The sequence below is a fragment of the Felis catus genome, chromosome X (assembly GCF_018350175.1).
Source record: "Felis catus isolate Fca126 chromosome X, F.catus_Fca126_mat1.0, whole genome shotgun sequence".
NCBI lineage: Eukaryota > Metazoa > Chordata > Mammalia > Carnivora > Felidae > Felis > Felis catus.
In genome coordinates, this window is record NC_058386.1 from 6757594 (window position 1) to 6785094 (window position 27501).

The 27501-nt window shown below is 46.7% G+C and overlaps 1 protein-coding gene across 4 annotated transcripts in view; it reads left to right on the forward strand.

Moving 5' to 3' along the window:
• TBL1X (transducin beta like 1 X-linked) overlaps positions 1-27501 on the forward strand; it is a 238206-nt gene that overhangs the window by 153726 nt on the left and 56979 nt on the right. For 3 of the 4 annotated variants that reach the window (XM_045050432.1, XM_023249354.2, XM_023249355.2), the window contains one exon: positions 13218-13306. The gene's annotated coding sequence lies outside the window, so the exon portion shown is untranslated. Of the gene's footprint in view, positions 1-13217; positions 13307-24399; positions 24456-27501 lie in introns of all 4 variants that reach the window. The other variant, XM_023249356.2, reaches the window with a different exon arrangement.

A 27501-nucleotide genomic window follows, 5' to 3' on the forward strand; every position in this document is an offset into this window, starting at 1 on the left:
TTGCTCGTAGGTACGGTGTAAATGATGAAATCTATTTCTGACCAACTCAGAGTATTAAAGATTAGCCGAATGAACCGCATGTCATGAGCGCCTTGTGTATAAGCAAATTGATGATTCGGTGAGTCTGGAAGACATCCCTTCGATAAATGGTGTTATCAATTGCAAATTCCTATTTATTTTCATTGTGCAAAATAAATTCCTACCTCCCTTCCATCCAAATCATTGTAAGTGATGGGACGCCTGGGTGGCTTAGTCGGTTAAGTGTCTGACTCTTGATTTCTGCTCAGGACATGATCTCATGGTTCGTGAGTTTGAGACCCGTGTCAGGCTCTGTGCTGACGGCATGAAGCCTGCTTGGGATTCTCTCGCTCCCTCTCTCTCTGCCCCTCCCTTTCTCTGTCTCTCCTTCTCTCTCAAAATAAATAAACATTATAAAAAAGGAATTTTAATGATGGACACAGCTGACATGTGCCTTCATCACTAAATTGAAAGATTCTACTTTGAAAACTATATTTGTGTTAAACATCAGAACACACACGGGACACCTGGGTGGCTCCGTCGGTTGAGCATCAGACTCTTGATTTCTGCTCAGGGTATGATCTCGCAGTTTGTGAGTTCAAGCCTCGCATCGGGCCCTGCGCTGACAGTGCGGAGCCAGCTTGGGATTCTCTCTCTCTCTCTCTCTGTCTCTCTCTCTCTCTCTCTCTTAATATAAATAAATACAACATTAAAAAAAAAAAAAGCCAGAACACACAGAAGCAGCTTACTATACACTGAAAGCCAGGAACTCAGAGTGACTTAGAAGACTTTTGACCTTTTACCTTTGTATCAAGATTGCTCAACCTTGGCTCTGTTGAACTTTGTGACTGGAAAGTCTTTTCTTGTGGGGGAGAGGTCTTTTGTGTTGTAGGTGTTGAGCAGTATCCCTGGTCTCTACCGATTAAATGCTAGGAGCACCCCCCCCCCCCCACACACACACCATACTTGTGACATTGCGACATCAAGTAATATTTCTGGACATTGCCCCTGGGGAGGGGGGGTGGGTGCAGAATTGCCTGCCATTGAAAACCTCTTAAAATCTCTCCCGTGAGCATGCACTACTTGTATAATTTTAATGGCATTTAAAACCATAAAATTTACCCAGTGGAGTTGAAAACTTCTATCCATACCGAAGCCCACACACGATATTTATGGCAGCTTTATTCATCATTGCCAAAACTCGGAAGCAACCAAGACGAGATGGCCTTCGGTAGGTGGATGGATACATAAGCCGTGGTCCATCCAGACGGTGGAATTCTATTCGGTGCTGAGGAGAAACGAGGTGTCAGGCCGTGAAAAGATAGGGAAGCACCTTAAATGCCCATCACAAAGCGAAAGAAGCCCATCAGAAAAGGCTATGGGCTGTAGCACTCCAATTCTGTGACCTTCTGGAAAAGGAAACAGCAAAAACACCAGCGGTTGCCAGGGGTTGGAGGAGGAAGAGGTGCAGGGCAGAGCACAGAGGACTGTTTAGGGATGCTGTGATGATGGACCCGTGTCATTGTACGTGTGCGTCAGTCCACAGAACACACGGCAGCAAGAGTGAGCCCTGACGTAAACTGTGCGCTCTGGGTGACAATGACGTGTCCGCGTAGGTTCATCCATGGTAACTAATGTCCCCTCTGGTGGGGGGTGTTGGCAGTGGGGGAGTGAGGGCAGGGGGGTATTTGAGAAATCTCTGTACCTTCTGCTCAGTTTTGCTCTGAACGTAAAACTACTCTAAAAACAGAAGTGTATTTAAATATAATATTTTGTTATTTCATTTTTTATTATTTTTTTAAATGTTTAATTTTGAGAGCGAGAGAGCATGAGTGGGGGAGGGGCGGAGACACAGAATCCCAAGCAGGCCCCAGGCTCCCAGCTGTCAGCACAGAGCCTGACGCGGGGCTCGAACTCCCCAACTGTGAGATCACGACCTGAGCTGAAGTTGGACGCTCAACCGACGGAACCACCCAGACGCCCCTAAATGCAATCATTTTCAAAGGCAAAATGAAGATGGCGTTCCCAAACTGATTAGATTGTTCTGTTTAATTGCCCACTTCTGTGATCCGTGAAAGAATTGGGAAGTTTGAAACTTTCGGCACTCGGGTCCTGAAATCTGCACGTCGATGTGATGTGACATTTGCTCGGCTGTCCCAGCGATCCCTGGTGGCAGCTGTGTGAATGGCCCCTGGGGACCGGAGACTCGTGCTCCCGTCCAAGCACTCTCCTGCTCTTTCCCCTTCCCTGCGGTCGTTCTCTGTCACAAAGCACAGACCTGCTTTGCTTCTGGAATAAAGAACTTCTTTCTCTGCGTGCTGCCTGGTCACCCTGACCAGACGAGTGGGTTGTCTGTTTCAATGCAGTGAAGAGTTATGAGTGCACAGCTTACTAAACCCGGCGTGGTTGTGTGCCGAGGCCGGGGTGGGCAAGCCACCGCCCGTAGGCCGACCCAAACAGCCCCACCCCTGTGTCTTTGTACTTTGTCAACTCCTGCTTCGGAGTGTCAGGATCCAGCTCAGTAGTGACAACAAGAGTATGGCTGGGCCTCAAGTCACTTACTGTTTGGCCGTTTACAGAAAAGGTGGGCTCGCCTCTGCTCTGTGGCCCTGGAATTTCCCGCCTGTGGCCATGTCTAGATAGGTCTCCCAACTTTTAAGCTCAGGTTCAGAAAAGGGGAGGGTGGTAAATAGAGAAGCCTCAAGTACGAAAATGATAGAGGACGTCAAGAACATTTCATCGTAAGTACTCTGGGGAGTTTTCTGTGTTTCTCTACGTGTAACATTTACCTAATATATACCAGTGTATACTTATTGAAATGCCTGGCGTGTGCACTTTTTCATCAAAGATACAAAACATTGTTTTCTCTGATTTTAAACATGCTATTATTTTAAACATAAAATTCTCTGATTTTAGTAACATGCTAAAAACAAAGCGTTAGTAGCATTCATGATACAGTCACTTGATGGGACAGGGCACTTTTTTCTTTTTTAATGTTTATTAATTTTTGAGAGAGGCAGAGCACGAGCAGGGGAGAGGGCAGAGAGAGAGAGGGAGACACAGAATCGGAAGCAGGCTCTGGGCGCCGAGCTGTCGGCACAGAACCCGACGCGGGGCCCGAACCCACGAACCGCGAGATCGTGACCCGAGCCGGAGTCGGATGCTCAACCGACTGAGCCACCCGGGTGCCCCAGGACGGGCCAGTTGTGTGTGAGATATTGTAACCACGTGCCGTTGCAGCTATTGTTTTAAGAAGGTTGTTCTCAGGAAACAGACTCTCAGATAAATTTGCTGGGGTCACGGATCAACACCTGTTGGGGAGAGGGGAACAGGACCTCGTGTGGAAGCTCCCAGGCATCTGTCTGCCCCATTGCCCCAAGTTGGCCGCCCTGATCAAAGTGTTCCTTCAGCTTGGGCTTGTCTTCAAGAGCAGAGGTTGTGATTTCTCACTATTACATTCCTTAATCCTTTTGGGGTGTGTGTCTTCATTGAACAGCTGAATGTGCCCTCAGCGTGTTGATGCTCAGGCTTCTTACGGAGTCTGGTGGTCTGGGCTCTCTACAGTCAGACGCCGACAGACCGGGGTCGCTGTGTCGTTACCTTCCTTCGTGAATTGCTTTCTTAAAGCAGAGTGATCTTGGTGTCCAGGAATCATCCATATGACATGTTTTCTTCACCCTAGCATGTCCTCCTCAGACTCAGGAAGCAGTTAAGAGGTGGGAGAAATCACAAAGGAGAATGCTCAACTGAACAGAATACATACATTCAAAGACAGTATATGGCTGCAGGCCTGGGTGGCTTGGTTGGTTAAGTGTCGGACTTCAACTCAGGTCATGATCTCGCGGTTCATAAGTTCAAGCTCCCTGTTGGGCTCTGTGCTGACGGCTCAGAGCCTGGAACCTGCTTCGAATTCTGTGTCTCCCTTTCTCTGCTCCTCCCCTGCTCACGTTCGCATGCTCTTTCTCTCTCTCTCTTTCCCTCTTCCTCCCTCTCTCTCCCCATCTCTCTCTCTCTGTCTCAAAAATAAACATTAAAAACAAAAGGTAATATATATCGATAATATATGGCCAACTATAATATATATACATACATGCATACATATATTCATAGACAGAATGTATACTTCTCCAAACCGGTTTTGTTATGACAGCGTGGCTTGATCTTGATTTTGTATCCAGTCCGACAATCAGCCTTTTAATCAGAATGGTTATACCATTTACCACTGACTTTTTGTTTTCTGTTTGTGCCATTCTGTGTTTCTGTTTTCCTCTGTTCCTGCATATGTTTGCATAAATTGAGAATTTTTTTGCATGATTCTGCTATGAGCTCATTAGCTATACTTCAGTTTTAATTTTTAGAGTAATGTTCTAATGCTTGCAGTATCCGTCTTGAATTTGGCACAGTCTGGTGCTCTCTTCGGCGGCACATTAACACTAGTTTCGCGCAGTCTGCGTTTGCACATCGTACCACATCACGGATGTGGACCTAACAACAGTTACTTCCATTCCTCTTCCATCCCCGACTTCTTCTACTGTTGTCGTACATTTTCCTTTCATATGTTTTAAAAAGCACCATACAGGGGCGCCTGGGTGGCTCAGTCAGTTAAGCATCTGACTTCGGCTCAGTCATGATCTCACAAGCCTCACGTTCATGAGTTCGAGCCCCACGTCGGGCTCTGTGCTGACAGCTCAGATCCTGCAGCCCTTTCTGATTCTGTGTCTTCTTCTCTCTGCCTGCCCCTACCCCACTTGTGTTCTCTTTCTCTCTCTCAAAAATAAATAAAAACATTAAAAAAAAACCCACGATACAGTTACTAATTTTGCATTAAGCAATCAATTATATGTAAAAGAAATTTTATATATATTTTTAATGTTTATTTTTGAAAGAGAGAGCACGAGTGGAGGAGCAGAGAAAGAGAGGGAGACACAGAATCTGAAGCAGGCTCCAGGCTCCAAGCTGTCAGCACAGAGCCCAACGTGGGGCTTGAACCCATAAACTGAGATCATGACCTGGGCCAAAGTTGGATGGTTAACTGACTGTGCCATTCAGATGCCCCTATAAATTTTAAAATGAGAAGATAATGTGTGGTTTTTTTAAAAAAAAAAATTTAAGTTGTATTTATTTTGAGAGAGAGAGCACGAGCAGGGGAGGGGCAGAGAGAGAGGGAAAGAGAGAATCCCAGACAGGCTCCACGCTGACCATGTGGGCGGGGCTCGAACCCAGAAACCCAGAGATCATGACCTGAGCCGAAATCAAGAGTCAGATGCTCAACCGACTGAGCCACCCAGTTGCCCCAGAAGAAAATGTTTTTATATTTATCATTTCTGTCACTCATCATTCCTTTGCACAAATCCAGATGCCCAGGTGTCAGTCTGAGCACTTTATCCTTCCCCTTGAAGCACGTCCGTTAATTTTTCATTAATTTTTCTTACAGGACAGGCCTATTGGCCATGAACTGTCTGTGCATTTGTTTGCCTGGAAGAGTCTTTTTCTTCATATTTAAGAGCTGTTTTGTCTGAGAGTAGAGTTTTCAGTTGACACATTGTTTCGGCCCTCTGACGATTTCATTCCATTGTTTCCTGGGTCGCATGGTTTTTGACAAGAAGTCCGTGAGTTTTGTCTTTCCCTCTGGCTGTAATTTGTGTTTTTTTCTCTGGCTGCTTTTAAGAATTTCTTTTGACTGTAGATTTTCAGGAGATCGCATCTTGTTAGAGTTTTCTCTGGAGTTTATCCCGCTTGGTGTTTGTTTTCACTTTATGGATCTGTTTTACCTTTTTCTAACCTACAATTTCCCCAGACTTACTCGATCTTGGAAGCTTTTCTGTAGAAACACATTGTCACGTCTAAGAACTTGTGCCTTCTGAACAAACACTAGAACGAACCCTCCCCCGGGTTGGGGCAACCTGAAAGTCGCTGGTCGTTAGTTTTGCCTGTTGGTAACTCTCTCCTGTCTGCTTGGGCCGTAGAGAATGGGGTTCTGCACAAAACCCTGGACACGTCTCTGGTCCGTGTGCACAGTATACCGACATTATTACTCGTGAGAGGGGCATCAGCCGTAAGTGGCGGGCTGGCTGCCAGCTTTATGGGCACGCTTCCACAATGACCGCTTTTCCCATCTCAAATATGGGTCAGAGATCTTACCAGACTTCTCACACCTGTGCCGTAATGGTCCATTGGCCGGTTAATGCACGCCACAGGAAAATTGATGGCACAGCCAGGGTTACCGCCTACAGATAACCAGACTAAAGTGTTAATTCCAAAAAAGTTCAGACTAAATATTTTCTGTAGACACTGGATGACAAATATCGTCATTTAACCGTACAGACTGTTTTTACTTTACTTTTATTTTATTTTATTTTATTTTATTTTATTTTATTTTATTTTATTTTATTAAGTTTACTTATTTTACCTTTATTTTATTTTATTAAGTTTATTTTGAGAGAGAGAGAGAGAGTGCACGCAAGCAGAGGAGGGGCAGAGGGAGAGACAGGGAGACAGTTGCAAGCAGGCTCCACACTGTCAGTGCAGAGCCCGACACCCAGCCCAGGGCTCAGACCCACAAACTGTGCGATCATGACCTGAGCCAAAGTCAGACCCGTAGTCGACTGACCCCACCCGGGTGCCCCTGCAGACTGTTTTTAAAAGAAAAACGTTTTGGGGCGCCTGAGTGGCTTTGTTGGTTAAGCGTCCAACTTCAGCCCAGGTCATGATCTTGCAGCTCATGAGTTTGAGCCCCACATCGGGCTCTGTGCTGACAGCTCAGAGCCTGGATCCTGCTTCGGATTCTGCGTCTCCCTCTCTCTCTCTGCCCCTCCTCTGCTTACCCTCTGCCTCTGTCTGTTTCTCTCTCTCTCTCTTTCTCTCTCTCACTCTCTAAAAATGATATAAACAAACATTGGGTCGTCTGGATGGCTCAGTCAGTTAAGCGTCTGACTTCAGCCCAGGTGATGATCTCACAGCTCATGAGTTTGAGCCCCGTGTCGGGCTCTGTGATGACTGCTGAGTCTGGAACCTGCTTCGGGTTCTGTGTCTCTCTCTGTCTCTGCTCCTCCCCCGCTCACACTCTCTTCTTCAAAAATAAATAAACATTAAAAAAAAAATTAAAAAAGAAAAATCTTTTAAGGTGGTCCTTGTTTTTACCTTATGTGTTTATGACATATAAGCTGATTTTTGAAGGACATCAGAGGTTAGCCCCTTGGAATTTATGTACAAAATTACTAGCCTTTATCACTAACAATACAAGAAAGTTTTTCTAGGTCATAAGCATAACTTGAAAAGGGAAGGCATCCCTTTGGGGTCTCACTTAGGGTTTATGCATTAACAGAAAAGTAAACCTTTACTTAACAGTGGCAACACTTAATCCCCCCCGAATTAAGGGTTTTCCAAAAGTGAGCTTTAAAAAAAGAGAGAGAGAGAGAAGATAGGAAGAAATAATCCATGCATTGTGACTTTTCACTTCGCGGTACCCGTTTTCCTAGTTCAGTGAGTCAGAAGAGAAATGGGAATGATGGCCTGATTAATTCCCGACGGAGAAGGCTTATCTAGAACTGCCCTATTTCTTGATACTATTATAATATCAAAAGTAACATTTATTTTTATCAGTCATTACCATCTGGGCACACTTGTCTTCGTTTTAGTCAAGTACCGTCGTCTTTAGATTTCATACGTCCAAAGTCTGAAAAGTGTGTTTTCATATTTCTGTTGGAGAACACCCAGTCTTCCAACAGGAAAACCTCAATTTTTTGGAAGGTCTAGTGACTGACGTGTTCAGAGTCCATCAGAGCTCTGTCTTCTGAATTTCAGCATATTGCTGGCAAGCCGTTCGGAGAGGGCTTTGGGAGCGTGGCAAACCACAGCGTATTGGCCGTGGGGTGTCGTCACCCGGGGGGGGGGGCCCATACAGGGATACAGGGAGGAGCAGCTTGAAGTGAAGCTCGCGGAAGAAGGGGCTTCCCAGAGTTCCTGCCGCCTGCAGGTCCGAGCCGTGAGGGAACCGTGACAGCAGAATGATATTTCTTGTGTGGGGTCACCTGGTGTGATGTGCTTGTTGGCGGGACCTGGGGTGCAGCACTGAAAACACAGTGTGATTCTGGTAGGTGGGCTTCTTCCGTTATTTAATAAAGGATCAAATGAGTTTGTAGCACTTGGAACAGAGCTGGGCAGACGATAGGTGCACTTCCGCGTGAACCACTCTTCTTGTTTGTTAATAACTTCACGAAACCCAGTGTGTCCCATCCGATTGGATCGTGGAACCGTTTCTCAGCTGACGCAGACCAAACGTGCACTGACAGCCCGGAAAACATCATTCTGTCGCTTTGGTGCACTCAGACCTCTAGTTGTCGGGCTCCCCAGCTCATTTGGTTTTAGGCTTCCGTGGCACAGCCCTGCCCGTGACCGTCCCCAGCCTGTGGATAATGATCACACGCACTTGCTGAAGGGCGCCTGGCCCCGGTCAGGTGTCTCACCTGCCCTTCACCATGAGTTGGGTCCCGAGGCTGAGGAATGCCAGTGTGACTCAGCAGGGTGGGCCTGGCTCGGGCCCCTGTGACGTTGCACTGAAGAGGCCACCCTGGGGCTGCGGTTTTCTGAGGGTTTCACCAGGGCTGGGTTACCTGCTTCCGTGGTGCCTTCCTCACGTGGCTGGCAGGCGGTGCTGGCTGTCGGTAGGAGGCCTCTGTCCCGCTCCATGGGCAGTTTAAAAAACAGCCGCCATCGACAGGGCTCCTGGGTGGCTTAGTCAGTTAGGCGTCCGACTTTGGCTCAGGTGACGATCTCACGGTTCATGAGTTCAAGCCCCATGTGGGGTTCACGGCCGTCAGCGCACAGTCTGCTTCGGGTCCTCTGTCCCACCCCCGCCCCTCCCCGTTCATGCTCTGTCTCTCAAAAATAAACACACGTTGAAGGGGCGCCTGGGTGACTCAGTGGGTTAAATGTTCAGCTCTTGCTTTCGGCTCAGATCATGATCTCACAGTTTATGAGTTCAAGCCCCACATTGGGCTTCGCCCTGACAGTGCGGAGGCTACTTGGGATTCTCTCTCCCTCTCTCTCTACCCCTCCCCCACTTGCTCTGTCTCTTAAAATAAATAATTAGACAAAAAACACCCTTTATTGTGCAAATTGAATTCGATTCTACCAAGAGATAGAATCAAGCATTTAATTTATGATCAGTAAGAACATATGCTTTGTCCCTTTGCCTTAGTGATCCATGTGGGCTGTTGGCTTTGTTTTATAACTCGGGCAACCAGGAAGGAGGCATTATGATGGTCTATGGAAGCTTCCCCTAGACACTTCTTTCTGAATCTAAGACCTGCCTGAAAGTGTTACTCACCTTCTAGTATTTCGCAGTAGAAATTAGGAGTCACGAAGAGAACTCGGTGAGTCTCAAATCTGTTTTGTTCAAGTTTCTCTACCTTGGCATTATTGACATCTTGCCGCGAGTCAGACTTTCTTGCGGGTAGGCTGTCCTGTGAGTTTTAGGATGTCCAGCGGCATCCCTGGTCTCTCCCCAGTAGTGGTCATTGGACCTCCTCCTCCTCCGGTTGTGACAGCCGACAACGTCTGCAGACCGTGCCTAACATATCCAGGGGTGGAAGACACAGTCGCCCCAGGCAGAACCACTGTGTTAAAGTACAGATGCGCTGTAATGATTGCATGCTTTTATTCAGTATTACGTGCCTGGGTCCATACAAAGTCTCGGTATTAAATCTGCGAAGTCACCTGGGCAACCATTGTCAACCCAAGTGGCCCTTGATGGATCTGCCCAGGAATGTGAGCAGGTCTGAAGTCAGAACTTGGGTGCTAAAGCTGGGGGGGGGGGGGAGTGGGGGAGGGGCGGCGGCAAAACAAAACAAATCCGGTTTCTCTGATGCCTGGCACTTCGCGAAGATCCTGAACAGGAGAGTAATGTGCTTTGCTCCGAGCAGAGAAATAGTGACTTACTCTTTGTCACGGTGTTTGCCGTGTAGGGCCATTTACCACCTGTAGCTGGCGTGCTGGCGGGGGCCCGGGCTCCCTCCTGCACCCTGCTCCTCGTGCAGACCTCCCTGCCTGTCCCCGGCTAGCGGTCGGCTCCCGTCCCCAGGCCCCTGCTCGCTGAACTCCTTCCCTCTGCCCGTCCTGTTGGCATCTGTCAGTCCTGGAGAGGATGCGGCTCCAGCAAAGGAGGAAGAAGGCAAAATGCTATAGGGCAGTTCCCCTCCCCGGTCGGTATACATCCGAAGGGATGGAAAACAGGGCCTCAAACACTTGGTGCGCGAAGGTGCGTAGCGACACCGTTCACAGAAGCCAAAATGCCCTTGAACTGATGGACGGATGAACAAGATGAAGTTCATCCATACAGTAGAATCCTGTTCAGCCACAGAAAGGAATGAGGTCCCAGGGCAGGCTGCATCATGGCCGAACCTTGAAAACACGATGCTGAGTGAAAGATGCCCGACACAGGAGGTATTGTTTCTTCCATTTATGTGAAATGCTCAGAATAGGCAAAGCCAGAGAGACAGAGGGTAGGCTGGAGGTTGCCAGAGCCGGGAGAGGGTGTGAGGAGAAGAGGGACTGCTTAATGAGTACAAGGTTTCCTTTTGGAGCCACGGAAATGTTTTGGGACTTGACAGAGTGGATGTTTGTGCAACACTGTGAATGTCTTGAGGCTCTGTACCTCCTACGTGGACGGACTGCCAGGATGTGTCTACCCCATGCCTTGCCAAGAGCTGAGGAGCGACCAGAAAATCGTGCAGTCCTTTTCGCGTTTATTGTTACCTTGTGTGTTGCATTGGTTAAAATGATTGGCATTTCACACACAGGCTTTGCAGGACGTGAACCTTTTTTGCCATTGGTGATTATTGGTAATGGTTCCGTTTGGGTAACAATAACGGGAAAATCAGTTATGATTAGGTATTCGAAGATCGGCTTTATCATCTTAATTTGTTGTTTCTATCAATAAACTAATTAATTTTGACATGTTGCATAAGCAGAAGAATGTTATCAGCCAGTCATATTTTCCCTTTTTTGTGTGTTTGTAACACACAGATGATGTTAATTACACTTACTGAGTCTAACAACATATATAAAAGATAATCTTCAATTCCAAGACACTAATTTGTGAGTTACCATCTGTTTTGGACCAAAGAATAAGAATTTGATTCTAAAGGTTTTTCTGAACAGCTTGTAATAAGAGCTGTTTATATATTAATTACTTATTGAATTATTACGGATTTTAGCGTTTTAATTCCCGAGCAATTTGGGGCTTATTGTGGTGACATCTGCTCATATTTTGATACTTTGTGGTATTTAGCAATTTCATCATAAGGCTATTTTTTTCCCCCTGTGGTAATTTTCAACTCAATCCCTAAACTAATAATTTGGTTTCTGCTTCAGGTACTATAAGGAGTATTGTCCTGTTTTATTTCTACTACAGAAGTGTTTTCAGAACGAAATGTATTTGTGTCTTATAAGCAGAATCAATATCCCTTTATGCCTGCTTCACTCTGGTGAATAATTCCTATTCAGAGAGTTGTAAGGGGATTTTATTTGAATCTCTCTTCTTCAGTGGTAGGTTTTTTGTTTAGTTTTGTTTTTGAGAGGGGGAGTGTGTGAGCAGGGGAGGGGCAGGGGGAGAGGGAGAGAGAGAATCTTAAGTAGGGTCCACACTCAGTGCAGTCTGACACAGGGTTTGATCTCCCTGCCATGAGATCATGACCTGAGCCGAAGTCAAGAGTTGGATGCTCAACCGACTGAGCCACCCAGGCGCCCCCTGTGGTAGGTTTTTTAAAATTGCCCTCATTATTACTTTTATCTTACATATCCTTATGACTTTTTTTAAATGCACTGTAATGAAACTTAACGGCCTGTGAACCTACCTATAAAATCGTTTTAGCCTCCTTTCTTTGAACAGCATAGCTATAAACATGACTCAGTGGGACTAATTTACTTGAATTTCCTTAAAACATTTTACAAGGCTCTGCATTCACTAATAAGAAACACCATTACTCATAGCTTCACTTGTGGAATTGAATTATATTAACCCTGGTACGTTTTTATTATCACTTAAGGTGATTGAACAAGAATTTAGAGAAAATAGCGGGCAGTTAATTTCCTTAGATTTTGAGCTTATAGACTATAGTAGGTAATTTAAACGTAGGAGGCTGGATCCATTCACAACCAAAGAAATTTCATGAGGAAAAAGGTAAATACTGTTCCGTAAATTCTGGTTGACTGTGTAGTGTTTATATTGACTGAAAAGTACAAACAAGATTTTGATACGAAGTCCCCTCATGAGCTGTACATCTGGCTTCTTGAGAATCGCGAATGGTGGCATTCGGGTGGAATTGAAATGTATGGAAACAGTAATGGATACATCGAGATGCTTTGAATCCATATGCTTTTCTTTTGCTTTACTTTAGGGAAGCCAAAGGGAAAAACAGATTCTTTTTTTGTTTTTTAATTTTTTTAATGTTCATGAGAGAGAGAGAGTTAGTGAGCGCACGAGTGAGCATGAGCGGGTGAGGGACAGAGAGAGGAGGAGACCGAGAAAGCAGGCTTCGGGCTCTGAGCCGTCCGAACAGAGCCCGACGCGGAGCTCGAACCCACGAACCACAAGATCATGACCCGAGCCAAAGTCAGATGCTTAACCGACTGAGCCACCGAGGCACCCCAGGGAAAAAAGAGATTGTAATGTTACTCCTGTGTGTTGATGAGCACAGTATACCCGAGGGTGTACCCCATGGACATGCGTGCCAGACCGTTACAAACGTCAGTGTGAACAATGTCTATAAAGTTTCCTTAAATCGTGTTTTCTTCTCTTAGAGGTGTGTACGGTTTAGTTTCCTGGTTGCATATGACACAGTTCCTAAAACAAAGGTATTTCAGATAGGCATTGATTATCATTAAAGGAGAGCGGTAGCACTGTCTGAACCAAAACTGATTATTTCCTTAGAGACTTTCCTTCCAGGATTTCTACGCGTTCAGTACCGACTGGCCATTCTCCTTCCCCTCTTTCACTTTGCAGGTAAAGCTGCATAGTCTGTGTTAAAGTGGAAGATGGAGATTATAACGTCATAAAATGCGTTTCGTTTGAGCTGAGATTTAAAAGGAAGACAATGTCACCGATTTGAAAAAGAAAACAAAGAAGTAGGAGAGGCCAGAGGGGAATCATTCCCAAAGAATTTTAACTTTTTTCTTCAAATCTTCTCGTTTCTCCCCAGGCAGGTCCCGGCGGCCAGTTGGCAGTTTATCTGATCGGATGCTGGGGAGCTCACTGGTCCCGAGGTCTACACATGAAGTCACCGTAAAGGTGAGCAGCCCACATGCTGTTGGTCTTTGTCCTTTCACCTGAAGCCCCTTGGAGAAGTGGAAGGTGCCAGAACTGGACACTGTCTGTTCTAAAGTGGCATGTTTTCAAGTTGCAGGGGCTCCTCCTTCCTGACATTGAAGGCAGTAGATGGAACACCACGAAATCGTTGCAGGCTGTATGGTTAATTCTAAATGATGAATTCGCCTTTTGTTGCCTTCAGTGAATTTTGGATACTGAACCAGCTCTTCTAAACTTTTCTGGGTCTCACCAGGAGAGTGTGACACCTTCTAAGACCAGTGTCAGCATTGTGAATTAAAATTAAGCCAAAAGATGCATTATAATCAGGCACACGGATATACGTTTTTGTCTCCTGTATCTTAATTTTGTGCTTTATTGGTATATTTTTTTAAGATTTTTTATTTTTATTTTTATTTATTAAAAATTTTTTAATTTTTATTTGTTTTTTGGGGGGGGGGCAGAGAGAAAGGGAGATACAGGATCCAAAGCAGGCTGCAGGCTCTGAGCTGTCAGCACAGAGCCCAGTGAGGGGCTCAAACACGTTAACCTTGAGGTCATGACCTGAGCCGAAGTCAGACACTTAACCCACTGAGCCACCCAGGCGCCCCTGATTTTATTTTTTTTTAAGTAATTTCTCTACCCAACATGGGGCTCACATTTACAGTCCTGAGATCGAGAGTCCCGTGCTCTACTGACTGAGCCAGCCAAGCGCCCCTGGACGTTATTAGTTTCTTAATGTATTTTGTTTGTATCTGCAAATTGACTAGCTGGTTAACCTTGAAACTTATTAGAACAACATGGGGTTATTACTTACATATCTAGGAGAAGATAAAATTTCTAGAAGACCAAATCAAACAGACGCCAAGAGTTGAAGCCCATATGCCAAACTAAACCTGATGGCCAGTTCTACAAAAGTTGTCATTGTTTGGTAGGTGGGATTTTAGGGTTTGATTTTATTATTTACTTTTTGGTGTTTCCTGTATTATTTACTTTTTATATTTACAATTTTGTCTTTCTCTAATTATTCTTCGTAAAAATAATAAAACCCACAGAACCTTTACAATCTTAAATACATAAAGATGGAAATTTGGGCAAGACTTTTGCTTATTGCTTTAAAAAAAACTCAAGTGGAACTAAAGTGATCCTAGTCCTAGATTTAACTGAAGAATTTTATTGAGGTATTTTTTTGTTTAAAACCAAGTAATGCAAAACTGTTCAACAAAGTAAACATGTAAGAATCTTTAAAAATTTTTTTAATATACTTTTTTAAATGTTTATTTTTGAGAGAGAGGGAGCACATGTGCACACGAGTAGGGGAGGGGCAGAGAGAGATGGGGACAGAGGATCTGAAGTGGACCCTGTGCTTTCATTCAGCGCATAGCCCGACGTGGGGCTTGAACCCACCGTCCATGGGATCATGACGTGAGCCAAAGTAGGACGTTTAACCACCTGAGCCACCCAGGAGTCCCTAAATGTATAAGAATCTTGATATTTTACTCAAATATTTGAAAATTATTGTTTGCTAATGAGAACGTAAATTTGTAGGGGCACCTGGATGGCCCAGTCAGTTAAGCGTCCGACTCTTGGTTTCAGCTCAGGTCGTGATCTCACGGTTCATGCATGAGTTTGAGCCCCATATGAGGCTTTGCACTGACGGTGTGGAGCCTGCTTGGGATTCTCTCTCCCTCTCTCTGTCCTTCTCCCACTTGTATGTGCGTGTGCTCTCTCAAAATAAACAAAAATTTGTAAAATGTTAATTAAGTTGAGCTTGTGATTGGCTTTAACCTAATATATTTTCAGGGTTCATCCATGTTGCAGCATGAATCTTTCTTATGGCCGAAGAATATTCCATCGTAGGGTTATACCACGTCTTTGTTGTTGATCCATCAGTTGGTGGACATTTGAGTTGCATTTCCCTTTCAGTTATGAATAATGCTGCTCCGAACGTTTGGGTACAAGTTTTTGTGCCGACGTCTGTCTCCATTTCTCTTGGGTATATATCAGAGAGGAGAATTGCTAGGTTGTATGGTAACTGTGTTTAGAATTGTGGTGAACTGCCAGGCTTTTCCATGAGTATTTTTTGAAATGTAGTTGAATCATCTTCTAAATGTCAGAGAGAAGCTGGGAGAGGTCTGCTGGTCATCAGTGTTTTGACTGGGATTTAACTCCGTACGTAGGGAACACAAGGTTCCATTGAGTGGAGCATACATTGAATTCCTGCTGTGTATGATGCACTGGTTTTGAGCTTTATAGATGACTTTGGGTTTTGGGTTTTTCGTTTTGGTGTGTTTTGTGTGTTTTTTTTGGTAGCCTTTGATAATTCATTGGGAAGTTTGTAAGATGTGCATGGTCATTTGGGATGATGCGAGGAAAGGCACTCTGTTGAGTACTGACCACAGTACCTATCGTGCGTGAGTAAGATTGGGAATCATCTGTGGATCACATCTCCTTTCTGTGTGTTGGGTGCTGTGTGTCAGAAAGCGACAACTAATCATAAGCTCCCTTAGATTTACCTAATTTCTACACGTGTGCTCCTTTGAGAGCCATTCACAGCTGACCGTGGCAATGGTGTTTCCTGCTCTTACTTTTAATATTTTAATTTTTTAAACTTTTTTATTTTTGAGGGGGGGGTGGGGGCAGACAGAAAGGGAGACCCAGAATCCGAAGCAGGCTCCAGGCTCTGGACGCTGAAGGGAAGGAGCCACCCAGGTGCCCCACCTGCTCTCACTTTGAAAGCGGTTGGTTTGTTCATGGGAGCATCCGCAGTTGGGGGCATCACCTCCGCTTAGCAGACAGGTAGCTTTCAAGCTGGGAACAGACAAGGCGGTTGTCGTCTTGGGTGGAGCAGGGGCAGCATTTTCTGTCAGGGACGAGAGTAAACAGTTTAGGCTTTGAGGGCCGGCCAGTCTCTGTCACGGCCACTCAGCTGTGCTCTTGTGTAAAAGGAGCTATCGATCACCCGTAAATGAGTGAACGTGGCTGAGTGCCAATAAAACTTTATTTATGGACACTGGAATTTGAATGTCCTCTCAATTTCATGGGTCATAAAATATGATTCTTTTGATTTCCTTTTCAACCATTTAGAAACGTAAAACCTCTTCGTAGCTCGCAGGCCCCACGAGGGGAAGCAGCAGGTGGGGTGTGGCCTGCGGGCCGCAGAGGGCTGACTGGCGCCTGGAGGAACGCACCGGTTTTATTTCTCCCTCTTCCGACTTGTGCTTTTTGAACTGGAGTAATCTGGAAGTGCGGTTCTGGAGGGCCCATGACCGGGTTCAGACAGACGCCAAGCTGTGGTCACTTAGCAGAGGCGCTGCCCGTGTTCAGGGAGCGAAGACTTTTAGGAATTTGGGGGCCTTCCTGCCATGTAATGAGAAGTGGCCCTAACCGGAAGGTTCTCAGTCAGAGGCAGCTCCTCACCCCTCCCCGGGGCGGTAGGGAGCGGGGAGGACACTTGGCCACACGTGGACACATTTTTCTGGGGGAGGGCGCTACTGGCATCTAGTGGGCAGAGGCCAGGGATGCTGCTGGGCCTCCGACGGTGCTCAGGAGAGCCCCCACCACAGAGACTCAGTTGGTCCCAAATGTCAGTAGTACCGAGATTTGCCACACACTCACTATTCCTGTCAGTGCTTTATTTTGAATTTTAAATCTTACCGGCCTGTTTTTTTTTAATGTTTATTTACTTATTTTTGAGAGAGAAAGAGAGCGAGAGAGAGAACGAGCAGGGGAGAGGCAGAGAGAGAGGGAGACACAGAATCCGAGGCAGGCTCCAGGCTCCGAGCTGTCGGCACAGAGCGCGACACAGGGCTCGAACTCACGAACCGTGAGATCGTGAGCCAAAGTTGGATGCTTAACCAACTGAGCCACCCAGGCACCCCTAAAATTTTTCTTTTTTCTTTATTTATTTTTTAAATGTTTTTATTAATTTTGAGACAGAGACAGAGCATGAGCAGGGGAGGGGCAGAGAGAGAGGGAGACACAGAATCCGAAACAGGCTCCAGGCTGTGAGCTGTCAGCACAGAGCCCGACACGGGGCTCAAACCCACAAACCATGAGATCGTGACCTGAGCCGAAGTCAGACGCTTAACTGACTGAGCCACACAGGTGCCCCTAAATCTTACCAGCCTTGTGGCTGTGAAAATGTAAGTTGCATAGCATTTGATGATAAAAATTTAGTTCTACATTTGCCGACATAAATAGGAGGATCATTGCATTCTCATCTAATGCTTAGAGTCATAATGTTTTAAGTGTTTTTTTTTTATTTTATTATATTTTTGTTCTTCATTTAAACTGAAACGTGAAAAGATGCTGTTATATGACGACTTAGGAGTTCCACACCACGTGAATGGGTGAGGCATTGCCTGCTTTTATATTTATAGAGAAAGCCACAGGGTTTATTTTTCAAAACTCCAGAGGCCACGTTATATGAGCCCATGACTCCCTAACACAGGAAAGGGAATTCTAAAGGCCAAAATAAATCCTGTGTAAGTGGGTGAAAATCAGAGTGTGTTAGAGATCGCATAGCCAGCCTGTATGTCTTCCTAAAATCTGTTGGAGGGCCTAGTGTACATTGTAGAGAAGCTGTTTCCAACTTCTCAGTCTTGAAGATAATTAAATTTGTAAATCGATGTACAGATTGATTGGAAGTGTTGGCTTAAACCAAAGTCATTAGAAAAAGAGTACTGTTATGTCTCCAAGGCAGTCTGCTTGGACATCTTGGGTGCATGAGCTTGCATTTTAGTCTGGAGAGGGGGGGAAGAATAGAAAAGGGAGATTGTACATTGTCTGGTCTTGGGACGCACACCGTCACAGCGAGAGGCAGCAGTGGTTTGCTGTTACTAGATTGGGCACTTTTAGGAAGCCTTCCTCCTGGACAGGCAGAGAGAGATGTGTAAGCAAATACAGTGGCGAGTGCACAGAGTTTGAGAGAGGACTCCGTGGCCACTTGGGAGGCACACAGATGGTTTTGGAGGTAACCCCGAGGACCAAGGACTGGACGCCTTTCCTGTCACGTCAGCATCTGCCTTTGACGCGCACTTGAAGGCCCCGGCAAGCCATTAATTAACCCAGAAGGGCGGCTAAGCACAGAAAGGACCCTTTCTGAACGCCTCACCCGGGGATGTTTTTTATTCCATGAAGAGCAGCATTATGTGTCTACGAAGAGAGCCCCTCCTCTCTGTCCTCCCCACCCTGAAGCCTCATTTCCTTCTTAGAAGCGCGGAGTCTTTCTCATGCGGATTATTTCTGGAGACTCTGTGCCAGGTTTTAATTACATTTTAATGAATGTGAAAACAGTTCATGTGCCTAGGAGAAAATTTGGAAAATACAAAAAGCGCACGTAGGGAGATAAATCTAGCAAAATTCCACCCCCAGGACTAGATGTGAGACTCTTTTGGAGGGTTCTCTTCCATTTGTGTGTGTGGGCGCGTGGGTGCGCACGTGTGTATACAAAACAAAATTTATCATCGTGTGCATTTGAAACCTGCTTTTTTTGTCTCTAACTCTGCATCATGGATGTTTTCCCCAGTCATGAAGTATATTCTTTTTCGGACTTCACCTCATTCCCCTGGTTTATTCCCGTATTTAAATGGTAGTATTGTTGGTCGTAACTCTGGTAATAAAATAAGTTGTTTGATTTGGTGTATAGGTTTGGGCCGTCTGAGTGCAAATAAGTAAATAACTGTGAGATGAGTGGAAAATCGTTTCTTTAGGTATCTTTTATTACTATGAAATAACATATACGTATACTCACTGGTAAACGATGGTAAGTCTAGAAAGAAAGCGGTCAAGATGAAACCACTGTTCATGTTTTCATGTATTCCCCCCCCCCAACATTTTCCATGTGTATATTTGCCTGTAATTGGGGTCAAACCGTAAATGCCGTAATTCATTGAACCCCCTTGTCATTGAACAGCGAGGTATTTCAACAGCTACACGTTGGCTTAATTACAGTCACGGGGGAGAAAGAAGTAATGCCAAGTGATAAGACCAGTCGGTTTCATCTCCACAATAAGCTGGTCCCCAAGCAGGTTTTAGAAAAGGATTGTATGTAAATGTTAATACGTGCATTAAAAATTTGGGGCACGTGGGTGGTGGGTCTGTCCGTGAAGCATCCGACTTTGGCTCAGGTCATGATTTCATGGTCCGTCAGTTCGAGCCCCATGTCAGGCTCGGTGCTGACAGCTCGGAGCCTAGAGCCTGGTTCTGATTGTGCGTCTCCCTCTCTCTGCCCCTCTCCTGCTCGTGCTCTGTCTCTCTCCCTGAAAGATAAACAAACTTGAAAAAAAGATTTTAACTAAAAAAAAATTTCCTCTTAAACTGACCACTGATTGTAAAATAAAAGTAAACCCAGTTCCCGTTTGAAGGGAGGAAGACGGCCTGGGGGAAGCAGTCAGCAAGTTAAGACCCACTGCGTTGAAGCCAGAATGTCCACGAAGAAAGAGAGAAAGTGCCTTTTGGATGATGAGGTCATTGCCAACAGATTTTCTGGTGGCTCTGGCTTTTGGTCCTCGGGCTGCAGAGAGACAGGTCCCAGAGACCTGAGTCTTTTCCAGATTATTTGAACCCAATGGATTCTTCCAGCATCCACGCCAACAGGCTAATAGGGAACGAGAAATGAGACAAACTTTTCTTCCATCCCTGGAGAAAAAGGGCTGCTTTAAAAGATTTTAAGAGACTATTTCATAATGGGGCAGATTGTTCGCAGAGAAACTTTCCCCTGTAATGGTATCAGATTAGGACCTAATTTCCTCCTTTAATGCCTGTGTGCTTTGCTCTCTATCTGGGGACAAGGCCAGCTCCCACATAGGTCCCTTGTGGTCATATCTTCAAGGTAATCAAGTGGCAGTTCCAACTTGATGTTTGGGGCAGCCCTCTCCCTGCTAAATAAAACGAAACCCTTAAACGATATTTCTCTTGCGGCTGAACTTTGAACTAATTTGGGAAGGGAGCCGTGGTGAATAGGAGTTTCTGCCACCTTGCAATCAAATCGCAAAATGAAGAAACTCGCCTTCGCTTTCTCGAAGGCTCTTCTGTCCAGATCGCTGCATGTGCTGGCTTGCTTCCCTTCGCAGGCACCACAGACACGCCATGGGCCACACTCTTGGGTCTCCACCACCCCGCCTCCACCGCTCCGGTCTCCACCGCTCTGGTCTGGGAGCAGGTCAACCGGGGAGTGCTGGGGCCTTCCCTGTGCACTGAACAGCTCCGATCAGCCAGTTGAGGGGCCTCATGTCACAACTGGGTCAGGCAAGAAAGTAAACACAACTGCCCTAATTAAGAACCCCTCTGTTTGGGGGGTTATTTTTTGCTTTGTTTCTCCATGTGTTTGAGGCCAAGGAGCTGTCCCAGGGCCCCCAAAGCTTTCTTTTATTCTAGAACTGGAGCGGTTGGAGAGCATCCATGGGAGTTCTCAGAACTGGGGCTGGAAACAGATGCTGTTCCCGAACCGGCGAGGTGTTGAAAGTTGCCTTGTGTTAGGGCGCTTGGGTGGTTCAGTCGGTTAAGCATCCGACTTCGGCTCAGGTCATGATCTCACTGTTTGTGAGTTCAAGCCCCGCGTCGGGCTCTGTGCTGACAGCTCAGAGCCTGGAGGCTGCTTCTGGTTCTGTGTCTCCTCCTCTCTCTGCCCCTCCCCTGCTTACACTCTTTCTCAAAAATAAATAAAAACATGAAAATAATATTAAGAAAGAAAGAGAGAGAAAGAGAGGAAGGAAGGAAGAAAGAAGAGAAAGAAAGAAAGAGGAAAGAGAGAGAGAGAGAAAAAGAAAAAGAAAAGAAAGAAAAGAAAGAGAAAGAAAGAAAGAAAAGAAAGAAAGAAAGAAAGAAAGAAAGAAAGAAAGAAAGAAAGAAAGAAAGACAGTCGTCTTGTATCTCCAACGCATCCATGTTAGGAAAGGAATACACACCGTGAGGCCTCTGTGCATCGTGCTTTCTTCGACGGGTTTTAGAAGTTCCGCTTGCGGGTTTGGAGATCACCGATGAACTGTTCCCAGGAGAGCAGCTCTGAGTCCATTTAGTGAGGGTGGGGTGTCCTGCCGATCCCTCCAGAAGGCCCGTTTTGGTCACTCTTTGGGGATGCGCACAGTCAGCTGGATGGGAGGACGAGCTACCGCATCCTGGATCTCTACTGTGCAGGAGGCCCCGCTCTGAGAATTTACAGAAAAGCGTTTAACCCTCGCAGCCTCTTCCAGGCATAGGGGCTATTGCTATCCTCAGTTTGGAGATGAGAAACGGAGTCCTGCGACCTGGCCGCCAACCTGGAGCTAGAAAGCGATGACATTATGATTAGAAATCGGAGTTTCTGGCTCTTAGCCACCGGGCGCCCTGAATCCTGCATGAATCCCATGCTTTGACCCTGACTTTATTGCAGCCAGCACAGACCTCATGCGCCCGCTAAAAGTGTTCTTCCAGAGTGGAGAGAGGACATAGGCCGGCTCCTACCCGACATAATAGACATCGATGGCGTTTCATAGACACCAGCTTATCACAGAGGGTGGTCTTCCCGCGCTGGGTCTAGGGGAGCATTTGGTGTATCATAAAAGGTCAAAATCGTTCTTGTATAGCAGCCCCCTCAGGCACGCGTGCGTGTGTGCATACACATGCGCGCACGCGCGCGCGCACACACACACACACGGCTCCTGTGCAGCTTTTCTCTTCCTATTCCCATGTTTCTCCCCCAACCTCATCTTCATCAACAGGAATTGCGTTTCCCCTCTGCCAGACCTTCCCTTCTCAGAAGTTGGAGGCCGTCCATAATACTTTCGGGGGCTTAACTATTGGAGCCCTTCGTTGTTTGCGTAGATGTCTTACTAAATAGCTTAAAGACAGGTTGTGTGTGAATTTGTTTAATCCCTAGTATTTCTAAACACCACACCTTGAATATGGTAGACACCCAGAACTTTGTTCTATCACCCCCTCTTACACCATCTCCTTACACACAGAAAATGCCGGGCAGACCGTTTGTGCGCGTTGTTATTTGCAGCGGGATTTCGGTAAGTTCCGGTATAGGGTCCAGTCATGCTTGTGTGACGTGAGCTGCTGCTTTGCAGTGTGAACGCTTCCCGGCCTCTTCGCAGACCTTTCTTTCCCAGGAGGAGCATGTAGGAAACAACACACAGTGCTGACAGTTGAATAAAGTGTGCACAGCAAGCGTTAGGGCTGAGATGCGATTCGCGATGTCACACGGCCTCCGGAGACCGTTCAGCCCCACCCACCCCACCCCCGTGTGAAATGTGCCTTTACCTGTGTTCTCGCTTCAGATGTCTGAGTGTTTGATGGAGGGAGCCAGGGCGAGGTGAAGTCAGGGGGTTCGTTCATTGTGGGATTGTTATTTCGGCAGAAGTACGAGTGGCGGGAAAGGCCTGGAAAACTGGCACACGTGGGTCACGCTGAATTGGCCCGGTGAGTGTGGAGCCCACAGCCTCCTCTGAGGGGCATGAGCATCCACGTGTATCAGTCCTTCTGGAAAGTGGACGCGACAGGGTCACGAGAAATGACCTGTGGCCCCGGTGTGCTTTTTCTTCCCCTTAAAATCAAACTGGTGGTTTCAGACGGTTCCACTTTCGTGACCTTGAAGCGTATACATTAAAAAGCTGGAGGATGGGGCGCCTGGGTGGCGCAGTCGGTTAAGCGTCCGACTTCAGCCAGGTCACGATCTCGCGGTCCGGGAGTTTGAGCCCTGCATCGGGCTCTGGGCTGATGGCTCGGAGCCTGGAGCCTGTTTCCGATTTTGTGTCTCCCTCTCTCTCTGCCCCTCCCCCGTTCATGCCTGTCTCTCTCTGTCCCAAAAATAAATAAACGTTGAAAAAGCTGGAGGAGTCCAGCTCACAAAGACAAACAGTGGACAGAAGAGTGGGTGCCAGGGACCAGGGGGAGGGGGAAATGTGGAGTGAGTGTTCAGTGGGGACAGAGTTCCGCTGTGGGAAGATGAGAAAGTTCTGGAGGTGGATGGGGGGATGGTTGGTCAACAGCGTGAATGTACTCAGTGACAGTGAATTGTACATCGAAAGGTTAGATAGTAAATTATATGTGATGTGTATTTTACCACATTAAAAACCGAAGAGCAAGAAATAGAGCTGAACCATTCGTGTAAATTGAATCTCTGTCGTCTGATACAGAGAACTCAGGCCGTCCTGTCCTTGAGTAGAAATTGTGGAAATGTAGAGCAGCTCATGTTAAGGAGTTCACAGCCTTGCCTTACCAATCTTTTCCATCCGCAAGAGCCATTTCCCGTTTAAGCGAAGGCAGGAATGGGGGACTTGAGAAATGGTATCACTACCATTGAAACTCCTACTGCCTAAGCCATCGCTTATGACTGGGTTTCGTAAAGAACAGGACAAGGGCTCCTTCCTTCCGTCTTCACTTGTGGATGGCCTCAGAAAATGGCACCTGGGAAGGCGGGTGACAGGAGAGGCAGAATGTCCTTGCTGACCCTGAAATCAGAAGTGTTGTGTTGGCGGGGGCATCTGGGTGACCCAGTTGGTTGAGTGTCCGACTTTGGCTCAGGTCATGTTGTCGCGGTTCGCGGGTTCGAGCCCCGCGTTAGGCTCTGTGCTGACAGCTCGGGGCCTGGAGCCTGCTTCGGATTCTGTGTCTCCCTCTCTCTCTGCTCCTCCCCCACTCACACTGTGTCTGTCTTTCTCTCTCAAAAATAAATACACATTTTTAAAAAATAGAAAAAAAGGAAGAAACGTTGTGTTGGGAATGCATCCTTGTGTTCAGAGCCGGTGAACTTGAATACCTCTAGTACCTGAGCACTTTGTTATATGAAATTATACAGCAGAACTCGGGGAGCGGGGGGAGATCCATCATTTTATTCTAACACCCATCTGTGAGATTTAGATCTTGTCTTGGAGAACAGAGGATAGGTAAGTTCTTTCCCACCCTTAATGAGTGGAAGTTGGTGAGGTTGGTCTAAAACAGTAACTTTTGGCCAATGAATCTCAGCCATTTGCCCCGTGGAGTCAAAAAAAGTGAAGTGAACCCTTCAAAACAACCCCTACTGCCTTCACATTCATTGCTTGGAGGGGTGGCAACTAAGCACCCAGTTAATTGTTGGTTTCTCTTGATTTCAGTGTAATCAGACCCGTTGACGAGTTGAAGTGGACCGAATATTGCTGCTAGGTTTATGGTCAGTTCGGAGAGTGTTCTCATGTTTGTATTGAATAGTCTAAGAATATATATGTACGTTTTACTGGTTACTGTAAATTCTTTTTTTTTTTTCATTAGGTTTTAAAAGAAACATTTAATAGGGGCACCTGGGTGGCTCAGTTGGTTAAGTGTCTGACTTCGGCCTAGGTCATGATCTCGCTGTTCCCGAGTTTGAGCCCTGCATCAGGCTCTGTGCCGACAGCTCAGAGCCTGCTTCAGATTCTGTGTCTCCCTCTCTCTCTCTCTCTCTCTCTCTCTCTGCCCCTCCCGCATTTGCACTCTGTCTCTCTTTCTCAAAAATAAACATTAAAAAAAATTAAAGGAACAGTCATTTAATTTTTATACATTTGTGTGTGTGTGTGTGTATTGAGAGAGATAGAAAGAAAGGGCCTGTGTGAGCAAGGGAGGGACAGAGGGAATCCCAAGCAGGCTCCACACCATCAGCACAGAGCCCACCACAGGGCTCGAACTCACAAACCGTGCGATCGTGACCTGAGCCGAAACCAAGAGTCGGCTGCCCAACTGATGGAGCCACCCAGGCGCCCCGAAGAAACAATCCTTGAAAAGCTAGTTAGGTGTTCAGTTGTGTGTAGGGTAATTGATCCAGCTACTAGGATTTGTTTTTCTTTGGTTTCGCTTTTTTTAGAGAGAGAACGGGAGAGGGGCCGAGGGAGAGAGAATCTTGAGCAGGCCCCACATTCAGCGCAGAGCCCGACGTAAGGCTCAGTCCCGCAACCATGAGACCATAACCTGAGCCGCAATCAAGAGTTGGATGCTTGGGGCGCCTGGGTGGCGCAGTCGGTTAAGCGTCCGACTTCAGCCAGGTCACAATCTCGCGGTCTGGGAGTTCGAGCCCCGCGTCGGGCTCTGGGCTGATGGCTCGGAGCCTGGAGCCTGTTTCCGATTCTGTGTCTCCCTCTCTCTCTGCCCCTCCCCCGTTCATGCTCTGTCTCTCTCTGTCCCAAAAATAAATAAAAAAACGCTGAAAAAAAAAAATTAAAAAAAAAAAAGAGAGTTGGATGCTTAACTAACTGAGCCACCCAGCCGCCCCCAATGACTAGGGTTTTGGGGGTTGTTTTTTGTTTTTTGTTTTTTTTAATTAAACTATATAGCTCCGTTGGGGGGACACATAGGGCAAGTCTCGTTGACCAAGTGACATTTCACCTGGTTCTCTTGCAGGCCACGGCTAGTTTCTGTTTTCTTTTCTCCGCGGCTTACAAGTCAAAAAGCCTTTAAAAAGTTAACAGTGTGTTGGGAAAGCCTTATCCCGACTTACAAACTTACAAAAATTGGTCCGTGATAGGAAATGTGAGGATGGCGCGTGAAGAGAAAGAGGAGCGGACTGACAGAAGCTGCCCCCGGTCCCTGGTGTCTTACGGATGGCGTGTCCCCTGCTCCGCGGTCCTGTGCGGTCACATGTGCGGACACGTGTGTTTATCAGACACTTGGGGCTGGGGAACCAGAAGCAGCTTCTTGCCGGTGCATCATCTGGAAACACTTTCTCCGTGGAAACCAAAAGACATCTGACCGCTGAAGGAAGAACTCCGCGTTTCACTTTCTGATGAACATACCGCTGATCTTGTGGGAAGACTGGACGCAGCCTGTTGGAAAAAGCCCAGCTCTTAGGCTGCGTTTTCAGCGATCTCTCGTGGGGGCTTGGCCGCGTCCTTAAGCGACACCTGTGAGCTAGCGGCGCACCGCGTACGGCTCTGTCCGCGCGTTTTCATTGTCGTCGCAAACACAACGTGCTGGGTTTTCTTCTCCAGAAGTGTTCTCGACCAGCAGCACTTTCGCAGTTCGGACCATTTGGCAAAGTCTGGAGACGTTTTTGATCGTCAGAACCACGGCGGGTGGGAGCTGGTGCTGGCATCTAGCGGGTGGAGGCCAGAGAGGACACTCAGCAGCCTCCGGTGCACAGCACAGCCCCATAACAGCATCCTCTGGCTCCACATATCTAAAATGCTGACATTGAGAGCCTGATGATTAGATTTTGCTTCTTTCTTTTTTTGGGGGGGGGGGGGGGGAAGGGCAGAGAGAGAGAAAGAGAGCAACAGAGAGAGAAAGAATGTTAAGCAGCCTCCACGCTGGGTGTGGATCCCCGATACAGGGCTCAAGACCTCACGCCTGTGGGATGGTGACCTGAGCCAAAATTGAGGGCTTGGGCGCTCAGCTAACCGAGCCACCCAGGCGCCCCAGATTTTACTTATTTCTAAGCACCCAACGTGACAGAATAAACAACAACGTGACTCGGGGTGGTGCCTGAGCCATTTCACGCTGCTGTGGCAACATACAACAGATGGGGCAGCTTAAACGTCACGTTTATCGCTCGCAGCTCTGGGAGCTAGAAGTCTGAGATCCAGGCACTGGCAGATTTGGGATCGGGTGAGGACCCACTTCCTGTTTCCTCCATGACATCTGCTCATTGTGTCCTCACTTGGCTGAAGGATGAGAGCTCTCTGGGGGTCTCTAACATATAAGGGCGCTAATCCCATTCGAGAGGGCCCCACCCTCATGACCTAATCACCTGCCAGTGGCCCCACCTTTGAGCACATAGTGAGTTCATCATTGTAACTGACTCATTACTGCCCCGCTCAACGTCAGCTCAGCATCAGCAAAAGTCCGTTCAGGGTTAGCCTTGTGTGGGGCACGATTTCGTTATTGTTTACATTGTCTCCCCTCAGTAATGTTTTTGTTTCATTTGGTTATGCTCCGATCTCATAGTTTTTTATTTAGCTTCTCATATTTTCCTAATGCTGTCTTATGAGTGAATTTCCCAGAATTCAAACAAATCTCAGGACAGATCTGTATTTCGGCTGTCAGACTTTCTCTTCGGTATATACAAAAGCACAGAATATCACCAAATTAACTAAACATAAGCATTTTTAAAAATTAACTTTTTTATTCATTTTTGAGAGACAGAGACAGAGTGCAAGGTGGGGGTGGGCAGAGAGAGGAGCCCCAGAATCTGAAGCAGGCTCTGGGCTCTGAGCTATCAGCACAGAGCCCGACGCCGGACTCGAACTCCT